This window comes from Argiope bruennichi, chromosome 4 (assembly GCF_947563725.1).
Source record: "Argiope bruennichi chromosome 4, qqArgBrue1.1, whole genome shotgun sequence".
Lineage (NCBI taxonomy): Eukaryota > Metazoa > Arthropoda > Arachnida > Araneae > Araneidae > Argiope > Argiope bruennichi.
The window spans coordinates 57446506-57470432 of NC_079154.1; the positions used below are offsets into that span (position 1 = coordinate 57446506).

The following is a 23927-nucleotide window of genomic DNA, read 5'->3' on the forward strand; positions in this document are numbered from 1 at the left end:
AATTTTTTTTTCTACATCATCTTTTTTCCCCCCGAGATATTTTCGAACGAACTTCTTAACAAATTATACTCTTTGAAGACATTTAAATTTTACTGTCATCAAATATTTCAACAAATTATAACTGGAATAAGAATGTCAACATCGAATACTGTGAAATCAGTTTATATAAAAATTATTTATTAGTTTAAATTTTAATTATAGAATTGGTTCATATTTTTTTATATATATATACTAACCGTCTTTGGCGACCAGCCATTGCGCCAGTATTAATGCTATCTAAAGTTTTTAATTAAATATTTATGTACCTGGGTCTCTCAACAGTTTCTTGAGCAAAATATTTTTAAGTTTTATATTTCGATGTTGACATAAATCATATTACGATATATTGTTCATTATACTATATATCACTCTTGTTTGTTATCAGCGACCATGAAAGTTGAAATTTGAATTTGAAATATAAGAGAGAAAACTTCAATAAATACGAAATCGTTTTACCTGAAACCAAGAATATTTTTATAAATGACTAAAGAAATTTTAATTCTTCAGCATTGTAATCCTATGTGTACCACAAAATATTTTTTTATAATTTATACAATATTTTTACGAATTATTGAATAAAAATCAATCTGATTAATCCTAAAATGTAGTTTTACCTCCAAAAAGATTTAAATGCGGTAAATAATATTTTATTTTATTTCAATCAATAAATGCACTTCTGAAACAATTATGAAGTATAAATTTTATACATCCCTTCGATCCTATAAATCATATTCAGTAAAATTATCTTGACAATCTAACTTGAGATAGAATTCTGCTATCACGATCTTCTGCTATCTAGACAGATCTTCTGCTATCAAGCCTGATCGAGTTATAAAGCTTTGAATATCATTATTTTAGGACAATCAACAATTTTATCATTCTAGACAATCAAAAATGAAAATAAAATTCAAACGCTGCTTGGCTATTTTCTTCAAAATGGTCGATGGTGAGATCTATTGGGTGAGTGTGAAAGTTCTACCCGTTTTTATTACCCATAAAGAAGAGCAAATAAACACAAAATGAACAGTACCTATTTTTGCGCATAGTACCCATTGCTATATATGGCCTCTTATCATCTTTCTGGTAGGAGATGAATCTTATGGCAGCAAAATTCCGGTGGTTTCGAGTAAAAAAGTCTTGGATGACAGTTTTCACAGCATCAAGATAATCAAAGATCTTCTGACTGAAGGAATTGTTCAACGTATCAGCGACCGTGAAGAAATGTGTGATATTCAGTTGGTGCCAAGTCAAGAGTATAGTGTGGGTGGGGTAAAACCTCTCAACTAAAGCCCAGTAATTTTTCACGAGTGATGACAGCAGCATGTGGCAGGCGTTATCATAATGAAGGATATCGTCGCAACGATTGATGAGACTTGTCCGCTTTGCTACCAAATTTGAATGTAGTTCTGTCTAACTGTAGACAATAAAAGGCAGCATTGAAAGTTTGGTTGAGTGTCAGGACCTCCCAGTGAATTATTCCCTGCACATCCCACCACATACTCAATAACACCTTCTTGGAATGAAGTTCAGTTTTCGAAGTCGATGCAAGCGAATCAGAACGACGATACACAATCCTACGACGCTTTACGTTACGGTACCCACTTCTCATCTCCTGTTACAATTCATGTCAAGAATAGGTTGTTTTTGTACCAGGAAAGAAAGGAAACGCAGGTGCAATTCACTCATTCCGTTGATTAGCTGTCAGGTTATGTGGAACCCAACAATCCAACTTTCTCGTAAAACCCAACTTAATCAGCCGTCTCTCGGCCTTTATACGGGCTTTATTGATGGTCTCCTCTAATTCTTGCACGGTTAGGGTTGAGTTGTTCCTTATGGCTTGGTAAATATCGTCTTTTCCAACGTGTGAAGGCCGTCTACTTCTAGCATGATCTTGGCAGCTTCTGACTCCCCTTCTTTTTCTGATTCCTTTCTGACACCCTAAATTTACGAAACCATCGACGACTTGTGCTTTTGTCTATTACGTCCTCCCCATAAACTTGACAAACATTGCGACATCTTGCGGCTGCCATACTCTTTTTATAGAACGTATAACAAACATATGCTCCTTTTCACTTTCCATGTTACACCTTCTGAGATTTTTTTTTTTTTTTGAGATAATTAACTTTGTGAGACACAATGCATTTATATGTGAGGCATACACACGTTCGATTGGCTGACGATTTACGTCATTACAATGTCATGTGTGACATCAATTTCATTGCAAATTAGCATATCTAAAAACGGGTTGAATTTTTGCACTCACCAAATAAAATCGCGATTTTTATAGAAATAGATTAGAGGCATTCAGATTTTTATAATTCAGTCAATTTTAATTGCAAAATGTTTCTTATTTAAAATATTTTTGTCTCAAGAATAATTTATTAAGCCTGTCTCACAAAGCCTGTCACATAAAAATTTAAAATTTATAATTCATTAAAACTTTTATTGATTCAAACTGCATAAAATATGATTATTTATTTCATATAGACCATTTTTTGCAGATGTATTTCTGTTACTAAAGTTTTACAAATTAGTTGCGGATATCTTATATATATTAAACAATGTATGCTTTAAATAAAACTGAAATATTGAACTATAGCTAATTTAAAACGTCAAACGTCACATATAACTTTTTTTCTCATTCACTTTTTTTAGAAAGTATCATATTTCATATTAATTCCGTATTCTATAGCTATGCTGAAAATTACACTTCTCTTCATTTAATTTCCAGTAGCAATTAACTTATTTTTTAATTTGAGCTTTTATCAATTCGTTGATGAAAGCTAATCTTTTGCACGCATTCCGTGCTCGTGCAAGTCAAAATTTATTTTTATTTTGCGCGAAATAAATTGTTAAAAAATGTAGTTAAAATATTTTTTTAAAAAATTCATTAAAAATAGAAATTTAATTTGCAGGTTAAAACATAGACATTATTAAAAAGATAACTTTTTGAACTTTAACTTGATGTAAAAATCCTTTTGATAGGTTGACTTTTTTGGAAGTTATCGAAAAAACACTGACATTTCACTTAGTTTTCATTTAAGTAAAATTAAAATTAAAAATAAAAATATAGCTCCGAGGGGAACATTCTCAATCCTGAAGGTAAACATGCGCCAAATTTAATGGCTCTAGTTCGAATGGTCTGCATGTAGAACGCCAACACACACACACTGAGCTTTTTTAATCACAGAATATTTTTTCTTTCTTTCATTTTTCTTTCGAATAATTATTATTGTGAGATATCAATAGATGATGGTATTTTGCTGCACGTGTCTAAATGCCTTTGAGACTATAAAAATTGGTTTTGAAATTAAATTACTTTCAGTTTTAAATATAGGTTAAATAAAATAGCAACAAGTGATATGGATCATTGGCGATTAAAACAAAGTTGTGAAGATATTCAGAACTATTTCACAAATTGCTGACATGTATGGCAAATTAATGTTGTTCGTTATCATTCCATTGTTTCTGATAAAAGACATTAATTCTTATCTCTTGTCAGCTGGTGCAATATTTATAAAATAAAATATTAACCCTTTTAAACTTGGAGGACGTATATCATATCTACAATCGATTATCGCTTCTCAAAATTATGAGCTAGAATAAATCATTCAAAGACGCTATAATTAGATAGAAAAATTATACATAGTCCCCTAACACCTCAAGAGTTCCATTGATTCTTAGTTGAATCACTAGTGTAGCGCATTATCTGAACTTAACGTATGATATAATATGATTACAAAGGAAACAAAACAGTTAAGAGATTAATTTTTTGGATTCTTTTGCAAAAACATTTTTTGAAAAATGTTGATATTTATACTAGTTAACATTTTTATTTATAGAAGAGGGTAAACGCATGCAATCATGTTATAATAAAAACGCCAGATTTATGCTTTTTATATTTATGTATTTATTCTATTTGTTAGCGTTTTTACGAAGAAAGCCCACTTGTTTGTGATTTTATACTAAAATATCTTTGTTTTATTTGTGAAAATTTGTGAAATGTTTTATTCAAAATTTTTAGAAGCATTTCAAAATTAACAGCCAAAAGTAGTCGAAAATTTACAATTTATGTTTTATAGTATAGGCTGTTATTATCATGACTTTTTTTTCTTTAATGAAATTGTTTTCGAGAGTGTCATACGAAAACTCGCTATCAGAATTTTATAAATTGTATAAAATATCGTATTTTTAAATTGCTTTAGATTGTTAATGATTTAAAATTTATTTATTATATGATTTTTTTAAATTTTTTTAATATGATATTCAAACTCACGTACATTTTTCAATATTTCATCCCCAGTTTATAGTTTACAGTAAACCTCTTTTCTTTATCTCATTTACAGTTTTAACTAAACACAGTCAAGCCTTGTATTTTCCTTATGACCAATTTTCCCTGATTATCGAAGAAAAATAAAGAATAACATAATTGATAAACTTCATTAATGTTAATTTTTGACTTTTCGAAATTTTACTTCTTTTGTATCTTCCAAATTGTTATATTTATTAGAATGCATTCTACGTGTGCTGTGCTTTTGAAAAATGATTAATTTCATCATTTAATTGAACTATGACTGAAACTAAAGGCAGGTATTCTGTAAATCGAACTGAATATCAGAATCATGTTTAACTATTTAAAATGTTTTTAAAAATGTGTTTTACAAAGTTCTTTTTTTTATTATTTCAGAAATCTCTTAGCATGCTCTTAGCACAAGGCCATGTCGGTAAATTATTGTATACAATTTCTTTCACTAAAAGAAAGGAAGAAATTGCCCACGACTACTTATAGCGGAGCCCGCAAGATGGCCTGAGCCTATGGAGAGGCGTGCACCAATCTACTTAAACCGCCAATCCAGGGCGCTGAAAATAGAAGGCAACTCAGCCCTCGCATAGAACGCACTGCTCGAACAGGCCTCTGCGATGGGGAACTTTCGGCCGGAAAGTTTTTTCTGAACTCAGAGACGTGCAAGTAGTTCCAGAAGGCTTGTTTGTGCTTCATTGTCGGGAAGATGACTTTAGTTCCTTTTCTGTTTTGAAAAGAAAGATATTTCGTGAAACGGATTCTTTAAAAACTGAAACTTTGTGTTTTTTGACAGAAATTTTCTCTTTACCGAACAATATTCCACGAAGAACATTTAACTCTGAGAATAAAAGTTTTCATTGTTGTCTAAGGTAACAGGTAAGAATTTGATTCTTTACATTTTCATTGTTTCATATTTATATCGAATTATATAAATGGTTTAAAATTGCAAAGTTCAAATTCCTAGTAAAATACTCATTTAAAATTAAATGAACCATTAAGGGTGATAAAAAATTATAATGCAAGAAATTATTTCGGATATGAAGGTATGATTCAAAAATAGTGTCGAATTTTTTCTTGTTAATTTTTGGAAAAAAGGAGTTTTTGTTTTCGCTATAATTAGTAATGTCAAACTTCATGGTTATCTTACATTTTAATGGAATAATTGGCACTAAATTTAATTAAAATAATTGCATTATTTTGAAAGCTTCAAGTGAAAAACATCAATATGGAAGAATTTTTGAAAAATTGTTTTGGACTATTTATATACCAAATTTATATATCTTAACATTCTGATTGCTTATTTCATATACCCAATTTCTGCTTCCATTTGTTATTCTTAATACGTAAATTCATCCTATATTTTCTGATGAAATATAAGACGAATGTAAGAAAGGGAAGCAATTTTTAATTAGAAAATATTATTACTTACTAAAATAAATGAAATATAATTATTCGATGCAGCATTTTACTTCAACTTTTATATTTAAATGATTTATGAGTTATGTATATTTGCTTAATAGGCAAAGTTTTGATATAAGGTTAATATTATTTTAACTTATTTGTAAATAAAAACTAGGGAAAATGTAGGACACACTTCTTAAAATTTATTTTAATGGAAGGAAATAATTTTATTAATGAAAATACACGAAATGAAGATTATTAAATATATATGTGGATTTTTATTATCTTTTATTATTTACAGCTTTGAGCAAAAGGATGATGAAAAAAAATTCGCAAACATTTGAGATTATTTAGTTAATTTTCTAAAACTCCTTTTCTGTATAAATGCATTATTTTTATTCCTTCAGAAGATCAGAAACTTAAATTAAATTATATTATACTATTTTTTAAATATTTAATGGAAAGATTTATGCTAAGTATTTTATACAATCGAAATAAATTATGCAAAATATACCCCATTTTATTGAAAAAATGTGTATATATAAAATAAATGTTAAAATGATTTTAATATATACTGTACAAAAAAAAATGTGATGCTTTTGATACAGTAGAGTTTCTTAACTTTTGCACGTAACAATTTTATTTAAAGTCACAATACTTGTGGTTTTCTAATAATAATTGAAATATAAATTAAGTATTATAAAACTTAATTTAAACCTAACTTTAGCTGAAGTAATTTTTTTTCTTTTTGGATAGAGTCCTCTGAGGCTTATTTCAATTTTTAAATTGACTAAAAATTTATTACGAAATCTGAAAATAGTGAACAGAATAAAAGGGAATATTTATAATAACTTTCAAGTTTAAAAAATAAACTACAACGTATTTAATTTCTCCAAATAATTTTAAATATTTTGATGTGACTTTTATCGAAACAGAATATAATAAAATAAGTCATTGCTGTTTTTAAATCATCGAATTCTGAAGCTTTGAAAATTATTGAGTAATTTTTTATTAAAAAGACTAAGTTCGATTGCATTTATAGATGCAGATTGTTATCGGGTTTGAACTGAAAATGGAGGTTTTCATTTTTAAAGGTTTTTTCATTCCATTTAAGACTGTAAAAAGTAATTTAACAGACTTGAGAGAATTTCCTATCACAGACCAAATAAAAAAGAAATCAAGTATTCTGACAATTTACTTAAAAGCTAATTTTTTTCTTTTTTATGTCAATAATATTTTTAAGATTTAAAATGTTAGCATTTAAAAGCATTTGCAAGGATGAATGCTACAGTATATGTTTTCATTGTGAATCGAAATAACTTGATTATTATTACACTCTCAGTTTTAATAATGCATTATCATGCATTATGTTCTACGAAATCTTGATTTCTTTTGAAATTAGTATTCATTTTAAAGTAAAAGTTCACCGATTTATTTGGTCGTTTTGATTGTTTTATTCTGCCTTTTGAAATGTTAGTATACAATTTTGACTTGTCGCGATTTATACTAAGGAGAGAGAGAAAGAAAAAGACAAATAATAAAATTTCGAACTTTAGAAAGTATATTTTTAATTTAAAAAATTACGATTTTCGCCAATTATTAAAAAGATTATTGTAATTAGTATACACAAACGATTAAAATAAGTTATTTTTGCAATATCAAAAATAGAATATTATATGTCAGGCATTATCATCAACGTGATATTGTATAAGTATCCATGAAATTTGATATGAATACTACTCATTAAAATTTTAAGTACTAGAGAAAAATTCCATTCCGTGCAGTACCACTTTTGCAATAATTCTTTCACCCACCATACACTTAAAAAAAGATTATAAAGTAAAAAGAACTAAATTAAATTAATAATTGTGACTTCTGCGCTATATAGTTCAGTACTATATAGTTGTTTATAATTTTTAAACGCATGAAAACTTTCAAGTTCCAACAATAATATTTTACCTTTCGAAATTTATTAAAAGCCTAATGTTAAATGCATAAATGTAGACATTAAAATAAACCTGACATAATCCATTTAATTAAAACAACGCTCGATTTCGGCTTATGATCTTCGATAAAGAGATTACTGAAAAAGCTTTCTTAATCGTTGCACATTCTCAATAGTTTTGAAAAATCAACGCTGTATCACAATTATTAAGCGATAAATGCTGTTATTTGACATATTGAAAAAAAAATCAAAATAAAAAAAATCTAAAATTATTCTCATTAGAAAATTTATTTTTAACAAGTATCATGGTGTAGCCAGCATTTGTAAAATAAAGAAATATTTTTTTTACAATTTTATTATCATAAAAAATGCTTTCAGATAATTATGATCAAGAATGCAAATATGTAATACGCTTAGTGCATTAAAATAATAATAAAAAATTATCGTAACTTATGTCTTAAATTTAATCTTTTAATAATGTTATCTTATTTAGTAATAAAAAAATTATCTATTAGGCAGATAGTAAAGCAACCGATGTTTAATCAAGGAAATAATAAGTGCTTTCTCTAAAATAGGAGCAATGTTCAATTGTAGCACGTTTCATTTTCCATTTTTAGCGTTTTTTTCGTATTTTTAGAAAAACAAAATTCATTTACCATACTATTATGCTTTTTTGGCGATGATTACAATTCTATTAAATTGGTTGATTAGGATATTAATTAAGGTTTTTTGCAAGTGTCATGCAATATTCTAATTTTAGGAGAAAGCCACGATTTCTTGCTCAGTAACGAAAGGGTTGAACTTTATTTGGTTTTGAATGAACGGAATTCACGGTTTTCCAATTATAAAATAACACCATTTTAATGGCTTTAGTTTCATGCTGGAATAACAAGAAAAAGGCTAGCTTTGGCCCCTTAAGATACATGAATTTGGGGAAAGAATATTGGCCAGATAATCCTCAGATCCTTGCATTTTTATGTGCGTGTTAATAAAAATTAGGATAGCAAATCGGACTTATGAAACCTCATCATATCTAAATATAGAAAATAATTAAGAGCAATGCTTCATATTGCTTACAATATTTTTTTATTAGAACTTAATTTCGATCTTCTTACTACAGCAGCGATTCTCAACCTGTGGGGCGCGCCCCCCTAGGGGGGCGCGAGCACACTAGAAGAGGGGAGCGAGAATATCCAAGAGAAAATATTATTTAAAAAAATTGATTAACTAACTGAAAGGAAAACACACAATCTCAATTGCTGCTGGCAAAATAAGTTCTTCACCAATGGTGTGAGGTTTTTTACATCTGGCTATTTTATATGAAACTTTGTAAGATTCAATTAAAGCTTTTTTATTCACAGACAAAATTTCTTTAAAAATGATTTTTGCTTTTTATATGATTTTAATTTTAATTCGAAGAATTCTCTGTGTTTTGTTAACGTACTCACTATGAAGCTTTTCCAAATGTCGTTTATTAGGTTTCATGCTGCCTATGATCAACATTCTTGAGCAAATGATACACAGGGGCCTTTCTTCATTTACTTCAGTATTGGTAAATTCAAAATTTAAGCATTCTTGAGAATATTTTCTTGATTTTATTTTCGAAACCACCCTCGTCTGTGTACTTGTTGATGCTTGACTGTCGTCTAATGCTCGCTTACTTCCGTTTAAAAATTTATCCATAAGTCTGCATAAATCTGCTGCCACAAATATTTAATATGGTGAATTGCAATTAATATGAAAACATATATAACATACACATTCACGATATATTCGATAGCGATAGAAGGATCGACTCTAATGAGATTGGCTGGAATTGAAACTTGTGTTATCAAACATTTTCCTTCTTCCTATGAGAAAACATCTGCGCATGTTCGAGATGGCATCGGTAGTGCGGATTCTCTTCCCCAAACATTACTTATTTTTTTCTCTTTTTAGTCATGCTTCTGTTTTATTTCTTTTATTATTTGAAAAAATGTATTCCCAGTTCTAAATTTAGCTCACCCCATCTAGGTTAACTTTCTTTAAAGAATTTTTCTACTTTCATATTCTTTTAACGTTATCTCCCTATTTGGCTTTCATTTCAAATATAATATTTAAATTTTCCCCACTTTCATTCGCTTCATCTATTCACTGCCCACTTTGCAAAATGCCAGATGTGGTTTATCGCCAATGTTGGCTCGCTTTTACTCTTTTATTGGCAGTTAGTTAAAAATAATTTAAAAACAGAATACAAAATACTCAATATACATTTTATCACTATATACTTTTTATTGTAAGCGGAGGAGGGCGGGGCGAGATTAAAATTATGATTGAAAACTGGGCCACGAATACTGAAAGGTTGAGAAACGCTGTACTACAGTATGATACTTTGATAAAACTAACACCACACGATGGAGCTTCTGCAATACAGATTACATTCAATTTAACTTAATAATAGAAACATTCCTCGTATAGCATTTATTCCTACATTTATTGTTATGGTTTTATTAAATTTATTTGTTTCATTACAGTTAGCAAAAGTTTCTAGGCAACTGAAAATGAATGAACTTATAGAATAACTGAAAAAAATGCAAACATTAACAAAATTTGTATAAATGAAACTATAACTAGAACTATTAAATTTAAAATACTGCTTAATTTCTTTTACAATTCACTTTCATTTATTGGTTTTATTTCACAATCTTTTCATGTCTTATTTTAACTTTTTTTATTCAAAGAAAACTACAATTGTTTTATTTATTTCATCACAAAGTGTTTCTCAATCATTCATCAGATCAGAGTTTTTATAATTAATACAATGAGGCAATAAGGTATAAGAAGAAAGTTTTATTGAATTTGATTAATCATTTCAAAAAAATTATGTATTTATACTTAAACATTATTAATTCCTTCTCAAATATCATGTCTGTTATGGATTTTCTTCCAGATGCCATTAAGCATTTACCAAGTCACAATAATTGTTTTTGTTATGACGTTATTCCCTAATTCTTTGATACTACGTACCTCTGCATTATAAAATAGATTCTTTATGTATTTTTAGAAGAGGAAGTTGAATAGTGCAATGTTGAGAGAACTTGGACACATAAAAAGTATTCACCACTATCGATCCACCAATTTGAGAATATTTCATCAAGGAAATTACGTACATGTTTAGCCCAGTGATAGAAGCTTTATCACATTGATACTAAAAAACATTTAGCTATATATCTAGTAATCGAAGTAGGACATAACAATTTTTTCACATCCAAGTAAACGTCTGTATGAATTGATATTTCTGCTAAAAGAGAACTCTAGTTATTTCATTATGAGTTGGCGTGCACCAAGTATTAATTAGATTATCTTTTGCATGCTTTCCTGAAAATTATTTGGTTTCCAACTCTCAGATCCTGTAGTTATGATAGTTAAGCTTTCCTAAAAATTGAATGTTGCTTCTTCATTTACTACAATCTTCAGAAGACGTTGAGCACCATCATTAATTAGGTAGAGCATAGAGTTAGGTAGAGAGCTACAGAGAATTCTTTACGAATAATTCGAACATTAGGTCTGAATCTGCAGATAAACCTAAAATTTATATACAGTCAGTTTAATTAATTGTAGAACAACTATATGAATAGTTGAATTGAAATTTACCTTTTGTATTGTGTCACGGTGAATGGATTTCTTGGGACGGTGCAATAAACACGTTACTAATGGCATAAACATTTTCTTCATTAAGGCTTGGTCTACCTAGTTCCCTTTGCGAGAAACACGCCGATCTTTCGTAACTGTTTTAATTGTCATTTTAACTGATTGTTTTCAACGCAGACTTATTGCATTCACGTTTGAATTGCTTCTGAACCTTTTTTTAAGAGGGTTTGTTTCAGAGAACACAAATCGCTTTTCACTGCTTGGTAACCATTTTGCCTTTAAGCCAACAGGTTTTCATGTTGTTAATCGCTAGAATGAGAACAAATGGAGTTCCAAGAAATAAAAATTAATCGATATAAATCCATTTTTTTATATTTACTTAAATTACGCTTTTCACTTGATTTTATTTTTTGTAAGACAATTCATGTATGTCCAATAGATTTGATAGATGCTTTTATTACTATAGAAAGAATGGTTTTAGATTCCCCGTAAGGGATGGCTTAACACTTTCAATACTACCGACGAGATATCTCGTTTTTCAGATGCTTCCATTGATATTTGATATTTGTCTTTTCATGGAGTTTTAATCTAATTCATCCATAGCGGTGTATGTGTTAAGATACAAAAAAATAATCTTTTTAATGCTACCAATTTAATTTCCAATTTTTTAAAATTTAATTGGTAGTATCTGAAAGACGAAATATCTCGTCGGTGGTGTTGAAAGCGTTAATATAAGGTTTCCCCATAAGAAGCTTTCTTATTTATAAAGTGTGTTACGCATTTCAAATATGAATAATGAAAAAAAAATCATAGAAAACAAGCATCATACTTACAATAGTTATAGAAAAAAAATCTTATTAATAAATTGTGAAGATCATTGATTATCATTTGAAAGAGAGCATCAATTGGATCAAGGAAATGATCGATTAACAATTGTTACAAGCAGTGAAAGCACCAATAAGGAATCTTCTGAGATACTATTTTCAGCAATGGGCAGGTTACAAAAATTATATTACCTGTGAGAAATTGTTAGAAAAAAGAATTATCGGCTCTTTTTTTTAATTAAGCAAAATAATCCAGTGCCATTAAACTTTTGTATTTTCAAAAAAGGAACAGATTCGATTACATTAATAGATGATGCAAAATAGCGAAATTCTTCATTAAGATGTTAATTAAGGCAATAATTTAGTTCGGATAAAAGGATTTTCTATATTTATCTCCTTTAAAATTGAAAAAAATAAATATATCTAAAATTTGCACGAAAAAAATGCCTTCAATGATATCTATACTTTCTTAATATTGACTAACTATACTTTCGAAATAAGACATATTTCTAAGCATATTTAATTTGCCATGCATTCATCACTGTATACATTTATTTAGAATTGTATATAAAATCACCATCTTTCTTGATCAATAAAACTAAAAAAATGACGCATAGATTATTACAATTATTTGTATTTTTATTCGATTTTTCAGGCCAATAAATTGCAATCCTAAACAATAAAGACATATAAAAAAGTAATAAATGTATGTATTTCAATGCGTAATTTCTAAATTAGGTATTCCATAAATAAAAGAAAATGTGACATCAGATTTATATTACATTTTTCAAAGCAATTGTGTAGATCGGAATAAAAATATACTAAGTAGATTGTAACAAACACAGTGACCATATTAAAATTATTTAAATACATTTGCTATATTCTTATTGAAATGTATTATAAAGAAAGGCTTAGCTAAAGAAATGCATGAAATGAAACTAATAATTTAGTAAAAATTTCTTTACCTATTTCCTTTATCTTTTTTTTTCTTTTTTGACATCCAACATTCCTTTATTGGAAATAATACGAAATTACACCTATCTTTTGAGATTTTTATGTAGAAATTCTCTCCTTTAAAGATCCATATTATATTCGATCTAAGAATCTCTGCTACAAAGTAAGATCTATTATTTTAATTAGAGTTTGGACATAAATATTAATAATCAAAATCATCTAATAATTTGAAAAAATATTTAGTAATAATAACATAATTAAAAAAAAATGTTTAAAGAAGGATGCAAACGTCAAAAAAATTGTAGAAAATCTAGCATTATATTGTAAACGAAAAGCTATTAAAGTATAAATATTTTGAGTGATTTGGATAGGTTAAGATCAACATCTAGATATCTGATGAGGAGGGGGGTGGCAGAGAAAGAATATTTTACATATTTGATGGCTAAATTAACAAAAGCAGATTGCTTTATTTGTTTGTTGGATAAAATATTACACCCGTATTGCTTTAATGCATTAAATATGTAATTGATTAATTTTATTTTTCGATATTTCATAGGAGTCCTGTATGTTGATTAGTAGCTTAGCCCAATGGAATTGTCTTCAAAAGTTTCACTATGTGTGAACATTTTATAATAATTTTTTATCTCTTTAAATTTTGATATTTACCATCCAAAATATTCTATTATACCCCGCATCCAAAATGAGCCTATTAAAATTAAAGAAGAGTTAAAAGATAGATTCTTTCTGTATATCAATAAAAGATTATAAACCGGGAAGGAAAGTTTAAATACAATGATTATATCTGTCTAATTACTTATAAAATAGCCATCGGAAGTTAAGATAGTATAATTAAATTAGAAATAAATTAAAAAAATTGAAATAAAGTAAAAATATTTAAAAACTTTTTTGCGGAATCTTTCGCAATTCCCCTACACTGTGCATAAACAAAAAGACAGATGTGGTTAAAATTTCAGAACGATACTTTAAGCATTACTTTAAGAAAAAGTCGGGGAAACAATTGTTGGAAAATATCGACAAATATTTTTCTGTCAGTTCGAAATCTTGTAAAATATTATTCAAAATACTGTGTTGCCTATAATTTCAAATGATATTTATATGACCAAGAAAATTAATTTTAAAGCTAACTTTTTGCAAAGAGAGCATTCAGGAATAATAATTTTTCGAAGGAATAAATTTTAATTTCTACGCACTCATTTTCATTTCTTTTCTATTAAACCTATTTCAAATTACAGTACAGTACTGTTAGATGTATGATTTATTCCCCACTCTGTGAATTTGGACAGATAGAAAGGTAATTATAAGTATCTTTTCGTGTCTCTTTTATTTCAATATATCGAGGTCCAAAAATTTATTTATTCCATGTCAAAATTTAATTCGATTAGTATATTTATTGGTGCATCTGGCAATATTATTAATGCTTTGGAATGGCTACCATTTCCTTTGTTGACTGGGTCAGAACTTTACTTATTTTATACAGTGAAATGTATTTGCATTTACGATAAGTCATTTCCATTAGAAAGAAGTCTAATGTGTGTGTGTGTTTTTTATTTTTGTGGTGGTCTTTCTCTCTACGAATGCTTTTATTACTTTGAAGAATTTTTTCTGATTAATATTTTTTTATCGTATTTGTAATAATTTCAAATATAGAATTGATTCATCTATGGTAAACTTGAAGCTTATATTTCCATTTTCATATTTTTCTTCCACCAGTCTTATTTATGAATTCTTTTTTAAACAAAGAACTGACATACGAAGAGAAACTTTATCGCATTCGCTACCTCATCGGAGACGCAGTTATGGCTTCTGCTTATCACTTATTTGATACATTTGATTTTTGCACATTTTATTTTAAATATATAATACGTATTGAAAACATATCATTCTGAAGTTTCTAGGTGATGCAAGTAATCATGCAATAACAACCTGTAAACTAAAAAAACCGTCTAGATAAATCTTTTCGATAACTTGTAAATGTATGTAATAATAAGAAACAGAAAAAAGGCAGGTGCTTTATGTCTTACAATTAAACGGTTTACAGAGACATTTTGGTTACCGAGTGTTAAAACGATTACATTTCAATCGATATTTTCTTGCCAAATTGCTACACGTCTCTAACGATGTCTCAGAAATTATCTTTGAATAAAAAAGAAAAAAAAAGGGAAAACGAAAAAGCACAATTTCGAAAAGAGGAGCAGGTGTTTTGTTTGCTGATTAATGAAACATTTAGCACGTAATCCTAAATCCAATAATCAGCGTTTCGTTTCTTTTTAAACATTCGCGAAGAAAGGTACAAAAATAATAATGAAGAAATGGTTTATCGATGTTTTTTCTATTTTTCAACAATCCCAAGGTATTTGAAATTACCAGACGCGCGTGCTTAGATAACTAAATATTAACAAAGAGGAAGTGTTTTGTAAATGAGTGGATTCGCGTTTTTTTTCTTCTTCAGGTTTGAGGTTTGGCGAGATCTCCTTTAAATAGAGCTTTTTATTTTAGATCGCTTTAAATTTTTGTAAAGCTTGCTTGAAAGGAAAGCGAATCGAACTGAGAATTATTGAAGAAAGGGACAAGAAGTTTTAGGGTTTTGGCTATTATGGGATTAAAATTTTTCAAGTATGAAATTATATCTTTAGGAGTTATTGACAGTGTAGGTGAGGAGACCAATAAAATCATAGGAAAGAATATTCTTTTTGTCACATTCTAGTCATATCAAGAAGTGAATATAATAATAAATTACAAATGAAGTATCTGTGAGATATTACTTTTATCTATTAGGGATACTTTATAATAAGTAATCAAATATTATTACGTTTAACTAGATGTTTTAAAATGATTTAATTTTACAACACTTACTAAACGTAAACAAATAGACATAGACGATAATTTATAACTATTAAGAAATATTTATTTCTTCTGAGAAGGTGACGCAGTATTCACATATGCGCAATGTTTGGCTGCAGAAATGTGACTGAAATTTTGTAATTCATAATAAGCGATAGCGCTGTTTTCACTGCTCATGCGTGTTTGTCAAAGTATGATTTTTTTTAATGGAATTACTATATGGTTAGAAAAACTGCATGATAATGAAGGATACTTTTTCTGGATAAGATGTTTTAGGAATACATATTTTGGTTTATTATAGTTACTGTCAATATAATTCATATTTTTTTAATATTTAATCTATATTTTTGACAATTGTGACAATTAGAGAAAATATTAGATTAAAAATTGTGTCAATTAGTGAAAATGATTCTTCAGTTTTTTGGATAATTATATTTCTAAGAAACAAATTAAAACGAGCTTTAATTTATGTTAAGTAGCATAATGAATCAGTTTATGTAAATTTTTATGTTTTTGTCTAATAATATTTCTACCTCTACACTTAGGAGATTCTCATCAAGAATCATATAAATAACTACAGACTCTTATATATTTAAAGGACAGATAAAAGATTTTTAACATAGCAATATAATTTTATAACGTCTCTATACTTAGAACGTAGTTTATAATGACCAGAATTGAAAATTATCACAGAAGTGTTCGGAAATTTATTATTAAATTGTTGGATATATCCAGCTTTCCTCAGGGTTAAAGTACTTTCATATGTAATATATTTAATGTAAGTACTTTTATAAAAAATGTTATAATATACAAAATTCTAATATATTCTAAGACGTTTTTTAATTAAAATTAATGTTGCAAATTTTGCTCATAAACGTTGAAGTATACGAAACGTTGTCTTCATATAAATTGAACAATTGACTTTAACTTTCACTCTAATTAATTTAAGGTTTATTTTAAAGATTTTCAGTGTTTCTTCTCTTACTTTATATAATAAGTGTGTGAAAATTCCTTGAAATATGAACAGCTGTTTTGGGAGAAATGAGGAATATATTACAATGACCTTTATTTATATCAATGTTCAGTTAAACACATCTGGGCAATATAATAACTTATCTATTTAAACCGTTAACGAACAAATGCTTTGGAGTACTTGAAGTATAATTGTTAAAATGAAAGACTGAAATAAGAGAATGTTAACATTCCGCTGTGAGTATTCACGTTCATCGAAATGATTACTCCGTGAACGCTGACACTTATCGGAGAAAGTCGACATTTGCCTGATATCGGTCTTTCACTATAACATAATCAAAATATGACGCAGCCGGTAGGATTCGAACCTACGCGGGGAAACCCCAATGGATTTCGAGTCCATCGCCTTAACCACTCGGCCACGACTGCGACACGCATTGGTGCAGCTCTCCTCTAAATAAAAGATCATTTTCATTTGCTTAATCTCCAGAAACAACGTAGTAGAGACGTATTTATCAAACAAAATGACTCCGCTGTCTCATGAAATGTTCGCTTTGAAAGAAACATGTGTGCCCTTTCTTGTCAAATGAAATCTACATTTTTCAAAAAAGGATTTATTTAATTTATATCCATGTAAGAGTAATGTGTAAAAAAGTAAAAGCAATATGGTTAATATTTTTAGTAATATTAATTATATTGCTAAATTTTATTTACACTTAAGTTACGATTTTTGCCTTCAAATATAAAATAACATAATACGACTGTTAATAAAATAAAATTAGTTAATCATTTTTACAATGTTTAATACGATACGCAAGTACGCTCTATTTTTATAATAAAATGTCTGCTTTATTAAAAAACAAATGCTTTAAAAAAAATTGAATACGCATTTACAATTTTCTATCTAAAAAAGAGAATTTGGAAAGAATATCTCAAATAAAAATAGTAAGCTGCTTCATATTATTATTTTATTGCTCGGCAATCTAATACTATTTAATTATATTATAAAAGGCACTTTCATCGAAGTGATATTTAAACTAATATAAGTACTTTTCTTAAATATGTTCCATCAATAATCTGGTTCCGAAATTTTCCCTCGTGATTTATTTTATATACTGCTTAAATTTACTTTCAGTCAGAACTATTTTTTAACTTAGTACTATCTTAGTTACTATACAATAAGCCAGGAGGCTTGGAGAGAAATCTTATTTTATTTTCTATTACCATTTAAATATTCGTTTCTCTACAATTTTTACATTTTTATTATCATATGTTTAAAGTTTATTATCATGATGTTTCCTCTATTTATTTAAACACTGGTAATATAGTCTTTACACACAGAAGATTGGAAGTTTAGCACAAGTTAGCTAAAAAAAAATTAAAATAAAACAGATTTTGAATTTTCTTGAATGTTATTTTTTATTGAGCTAGTTTTTATGAAAATTATCTTACACTTATTTTTATTCCTCATTTATATCGTTTATTCCTGCATAAAAATTTATTTTTATTATCGTAATTTTTTTTTATTTCTATTTTCAGTTTCAAAATAAAAGTTTTTATGAAAGCATTAATACACTTGCATCCCTTTCCAATTACATATTTAGGGTCTGATTTTAACATTACAATTATTACAATCTAGGTTTCTTTCTTCCTTGAAATTTTAATCAAGGATAAAATGAGTGCAAACATCCACTCTTCACAAATTTTAGTATATGAAAAATTCTAACATTTTCTTTTTAAAAATATTTAGATTCTAATTTTTTTGGGTGGAGGATGATTCTTTTCCTTTTTCAGTTGATATTATTTTCCTATTTTTTATTTTATGTAATTTTTCAAAGCACCATTTCATTCTCTTGATTCAATCAATTCTCTTAATTCAGTCATTTCATTCTCTTGATTCAATAGTATAAACATTTTGAAACTTTACTCGCTCGCTAATTTTGTGCTGTTATATATGGGTATACTGTAATATTTAATTCACTATAGTCATTATTAAAATCAGACACATTTGACCGTTCATGATATTAATAGCATTAACTAAAAAATTGCAACCATCATTGACAACTTACATTTTATTGCACAAGCATATTTTAAATCATACTGACAAAATAAATAGCTTGCATTCTGTTAAATATATATATATATATATATATATATATATATATATATATATATATATATATATATATATATATATATATATATATATATATATATATATATATATATATATATATATATATATATATATATATATATATATATATTTATATATATATATATATATATATATATATATATATAAGGATTACATATACATATTATTTCACAAAATAACAAACTCAAACAAATATTTCAAATAATATTTATAATATTTTAACTAATTTTAATTTCTCCTAAGAAAATGCGATTTTATTAAACATAAAATATCCATTGAACGGTGGCTGCTGAAGTTTTGTTCTTATTTTGAACAAAATAATGCCTGAAATTGAAAATACTCGTTCACAAGCTGCTGAACTTGATTTTATAGTTTTCATGGCATCAATAACAGTTTTTTTGTTCTTTTATTCGTTGCCTCAAATAATGAAAATTCAGCTTTCAGTGCCATTGGATTTGTAAGTTTTTCTTCAGGCATTTCAAGAAACTTATGAATTGATTCTTCTTTTAAAAAAGCATTATTCTGATGAGTAGTTTTTTCGATTTGCACTTCATCAGAATCGGTTTCCACATAAGAATTTGAAAATATTCTAGACAATTTCTTTCCAAATAACTTAATTTCAGTTTTTGAAACTAAAGAAAGTATACTAGATTTCTTCGCTGAACTAGAAATATTTTATTGATTTTACTAATACAGCAAAAGAGTTGCTAATTCTACTTGCCTTCTTTCTTGAATTCGTTCTTCTAAAGCATATAATAATTTCAAACTTATTTCAGTATATGAATTAATAGAAATTCATTTAACAGAAATTCAAATATACCTTCACTTGTTACTAAATTGGCATCTTGTGGCCCTAAGTCTTCAGCTGCTGGACGAATCGTTCCCAAGACTTTATAAGTTTTAAAATCTTAGGGTATTCAGCTTCATTCCACAAATAAGAAGAGCTAATATCATTCATTAATATTCATAATAATATGAATTCTTTAAACCCTTTTCTTAATTTAAAAACCGGTTTTCAAATGTGACAAATTTACTTTAAAAAAATCGGTTTTCTAAAACCGGGTTTGAAAAACCGTCAAACCCTAAAATGCATGTGTTTTGGAATTTTCTTGAAATGTTTCCGGGAATAAGTAGGCAGGCGATTATTAGTGACACATGTAGAGTTAATGTGCTTTCATATGTACGAATATCTGAGAAATTAGAGAAGTTACTGTGGCTGGATGATTGGTTCATAACTTCATGTATTCTCTTAAATATATAGATACCTTATTTTGAAAGCAAATATAGAAAAATTAATTTCTTTTTGTATAGATTTCAATTTTTATTTAATTTAAAATTTTAAATCTTATAAAAAATTAAATACTTATGCATTGAAATTTAATAAAGAAGCTTAATAAAGATTTTATAGAAATTTAATAAAGATTTAATAGAGAGGCTTATATTCAGGGAGGAAACTGGTCTCCTAAAACTGGTGTTTAAATTATTTAGGTAAAAGTAGCTTTTAAAATCTAAGACCCTCACTATCGCAGAAAAAGGAGGAAAATGTATCCCATGCAAATTCAAACAAAATGGTGATGGGAACAGGAAACATGAAATCAGAAAATAAAGAGGGTCATCATCAGTATACATATTCGCCTACCGACGTTTGTAACGCCGGGCAGATTTTAAAACTTCTTTAATTTTAACATTTTTTAAACTTTTTTTCAAATTTTTTTAATTTCTGTTTTGCACCAGCAGCTTAGAAAGACTCTTTTTTCTGCTTAAAGTGATAGATTAATTTATATTAATGTGAAAGTATGTGAATAAGTACAAAGAAAAATTAGTTATTGCATCTAAATTTCACGTTTTATTTAATATTTCCTTTCAGTATTTTTTAATTTTTTTTGTTTATCAATGCACTTTGTTTCTAGAAATAGATCATTATTTGTTTCGTGATTAGTTTTGTAACGTTTTCGTAAAGTATTTTAGTTCATTGATTTCAGAGCCTTTACTGTTTATATTTAATTTTATTACTGCTGAATATTACATCTTAATTGCATTACAAATTATTCTCTTTCTATTCACTTGCCCAATATGCATAATATTTCATATTATGCTCTTCGTTAGTTAACAATATTTTTGATCTGATTGTCTCTGATTAACACTAGAACAGTCTGTCTAGACGGGCGCTCCTAGTTTTAAAAGAAAACAATTTAGAGTCCATTTTATAAATTAAGCATTTCGTATGAAGTTAATGATGAAATACAATCCTATCGTCTGCTTTGAGATAGTCATAATAATAAAGGAATGTGAAGGAAATTTAATTTATGGGCTGAACAATTTAAATCGATAAAATTCGTATTCTTTTATACATATATATTTATAATTACCTACCTGATCTCTCCAATATAAAATTTTTGTAGTTTCATTTGGGTATCATGGAAGATAAAAAATAGTTATCAATAACAGGGTATTAAGCTAATTTTTGAGCAGCATAAATTTTAATTTATCTTGGCAAGAGTTGAGCAATAACAAACATAATTCTTATGGGATTACTGTGTCATATTTCCTATATCCACACATCTGATTTATTAGATAAAGTATCATCAATAAATGTGATGTATTTAAATTTAAAATTCCGTATTAAGTAATGAAAGTAATTCATTTTTGAAGGGATTTTGTCAGTAAACTTAATTAGCTTTAGTTTTTCAGAAATATGCATGTCTAGGTATTTTTATCGTCTCAAAATTTTCATTTCCTTAAAAACTACTGAATGGAAGTACGGTTAGTTAAATTATAACTAATGAAACTGAATGAGTAAATAATGAGGGCAGTATATTTATGAATTATAATTATTTTTTCCAACGTCTGGAAGGCATTCATTTCGTATGATTATATAGAAATATGTTTATTTAATAAAATTAAATGCAATTTTAAAATTTTGTTTTTCTTGCATAGATATAAATAGTATTAATAAAATTATTTAAATTGGATTCTAAACATGAATATATATTTAACACTTTAATTGAAGCCAATAGTTAACTTCTAAGCCATTAGGGATTCTAATAAACTTCTAATGGAAAAATATTTTAAAGGGTTTTAAAAATTATATTTGTTATCAATAATTGTTCTGCATATCAAGATAAAAATTTAAGCTATGATATCAACAAACTAATAATTACAGTTAAAAAAGGAAACAAAATTAATTTTTAAATAAAAATCTTACAAATTATGTTGATATTTCATAAATTGCTCTTTTTTTGGATGTTATACAGGATATTTACTTTAACTTTGTACCAAAGCTAATTTCTAAAGTAAGAAATCTGAATAAAACTTCTAACTTCAAATGACTTAGAGATTTATTTATTTTTAAATATTTTTTCAGTTAATAAATAAACCAAGTGATGAAATTGCGCAATTTAAATTTTTTATACCACCCTCATGTACCATTAATTATATTTAATAAAACATTTTTGACACGCTAACATTTTGAATAAAAATATTCTTATTTTATGTGACTAAAAGTAACTAATTAAAAAGCTTTGAATGCTTCTAGTTTAAAAGATTTTTAATAATTCCATTGATTGCCTAAAGAAAAAAATGTTGATGGTATTTGAGTGAGACTGCAGTTGATTAACTTAAAGCAATAAATTCAAAGTTTCTTAATGTTATCAGCTGTAATATCAGAAGTGTGGAATTTTTAAATGAAAAAATTAGTGCATCGACAATATTACTAGTAGAACCTCGTGTCAAGAATCCTCGACCTAACATTCGTAAATTTTTCAGAAGCACATTAATTGACTCAAAATATATTATATAATTCTTTGCATAATTTAAAGCAATTTTATATTTGGAAGAATATGCTTATTTTTAATGGTTAAAAAATCAGCTATTAGGTTATCAATAGTAGCAGAACATCTTAAATTTTATACAAAGTCTTTGGCATTATTAAAGAGACTATAATAAATGTTAAATAGTATATAACGTAGTACTAATTATTGAAAAGCATTGCATATAATTACTGAGCATTCATTAGGGTAGAAAAATAAATTATTCGAAATTATATGAAGAATTACTAGAATAAAGAACTGATATATAAAAAGAAATATATGAAAAATAATTTGTGACACTGAATGCTAACAAAATAATTGGAAAGAAATCTTTTATTGGAAGAAAGAATATCGCCGCGTCTTACTTGTAGCAACTGAAGATATATTTTGTATTCTATTAACTTATTTATTAGCTAATTCATTTTTTATATGATTTACTCGATCATTTTCCCCGTTTGATTAAATTTTATGTTTATATCTGCGAGGTGAACTCTAAGTTTTCTGACAAAAAGAGGATTTAAGTTATTGCTAAGTAAAAATGCATAGTAGAAAAAAATATGAACGGGGATTCTTTTTTGAAACAGCCTATATTATATATTAAACCTAATATGTACTGACATAATTTACCTGAATAAAATATTAAAATAAATTTATGAAGACAAAATTTAGCTAGATTTCCTTTCAAGTTTGCATATGCATATTGTTTATTTGCCGATCACTGTTTTCTTACTGATATGTAGCGCCATCATGTGAAAAGTATTATTTGGATAAAGTAAAATTAATTGAGCTCTCCCCTGGTTGAATAAAGCTCTCTATTTTGACATAATTCAATTCCTTTTTTCAGGACATTTTAAAAGACTAATTTCAATAGAGTAACTTTCATTGTAACAGTATATCTTTTCTATTAAGTATTCATAGTAAAAAATTTATAAATGAAATGTTGACTGATTAAAATGAAAGAACGCTTACAAAAAATAATGAAAGATTAACAACAGCCTTATTCACTATTATTGAGGTATAATCAACTTTG

The 23927-nt window shown here is 27.3% G+C and overlaps 1 protein-coding gene and 1 non-coding gene across 2 annotated transcripts in view; one reads left to right on the forward strand and one right to left on the reverse strand.

Moving 5' to 3' along the window:
* The first annotated feature begins 4922 nt into the window (after positions 1–4922).
* The window catches only part of LOC129965373 (nyctalopin-like), a 223958-nt gene continuing 204953 nt past the window's right edge, over positions 4923–23927 (forward strand). The window contains exon 1 of the mRNA XM_056079205.1: positions 4923–5218. The gene's annotated coding sequence lies outside the window, so the exon portion shown is untranslated. The remainder of the gene's footprint in view (positions 5219–23927) is intronic.
* On the reverse strand, positions 17278–17359 carry Trnas-cga (transfer RNA serine (anticodon CGA)). Its single transcript has one exon. It is a non-coding gene; the product is annotated as a tRNA-Ser (tRNA).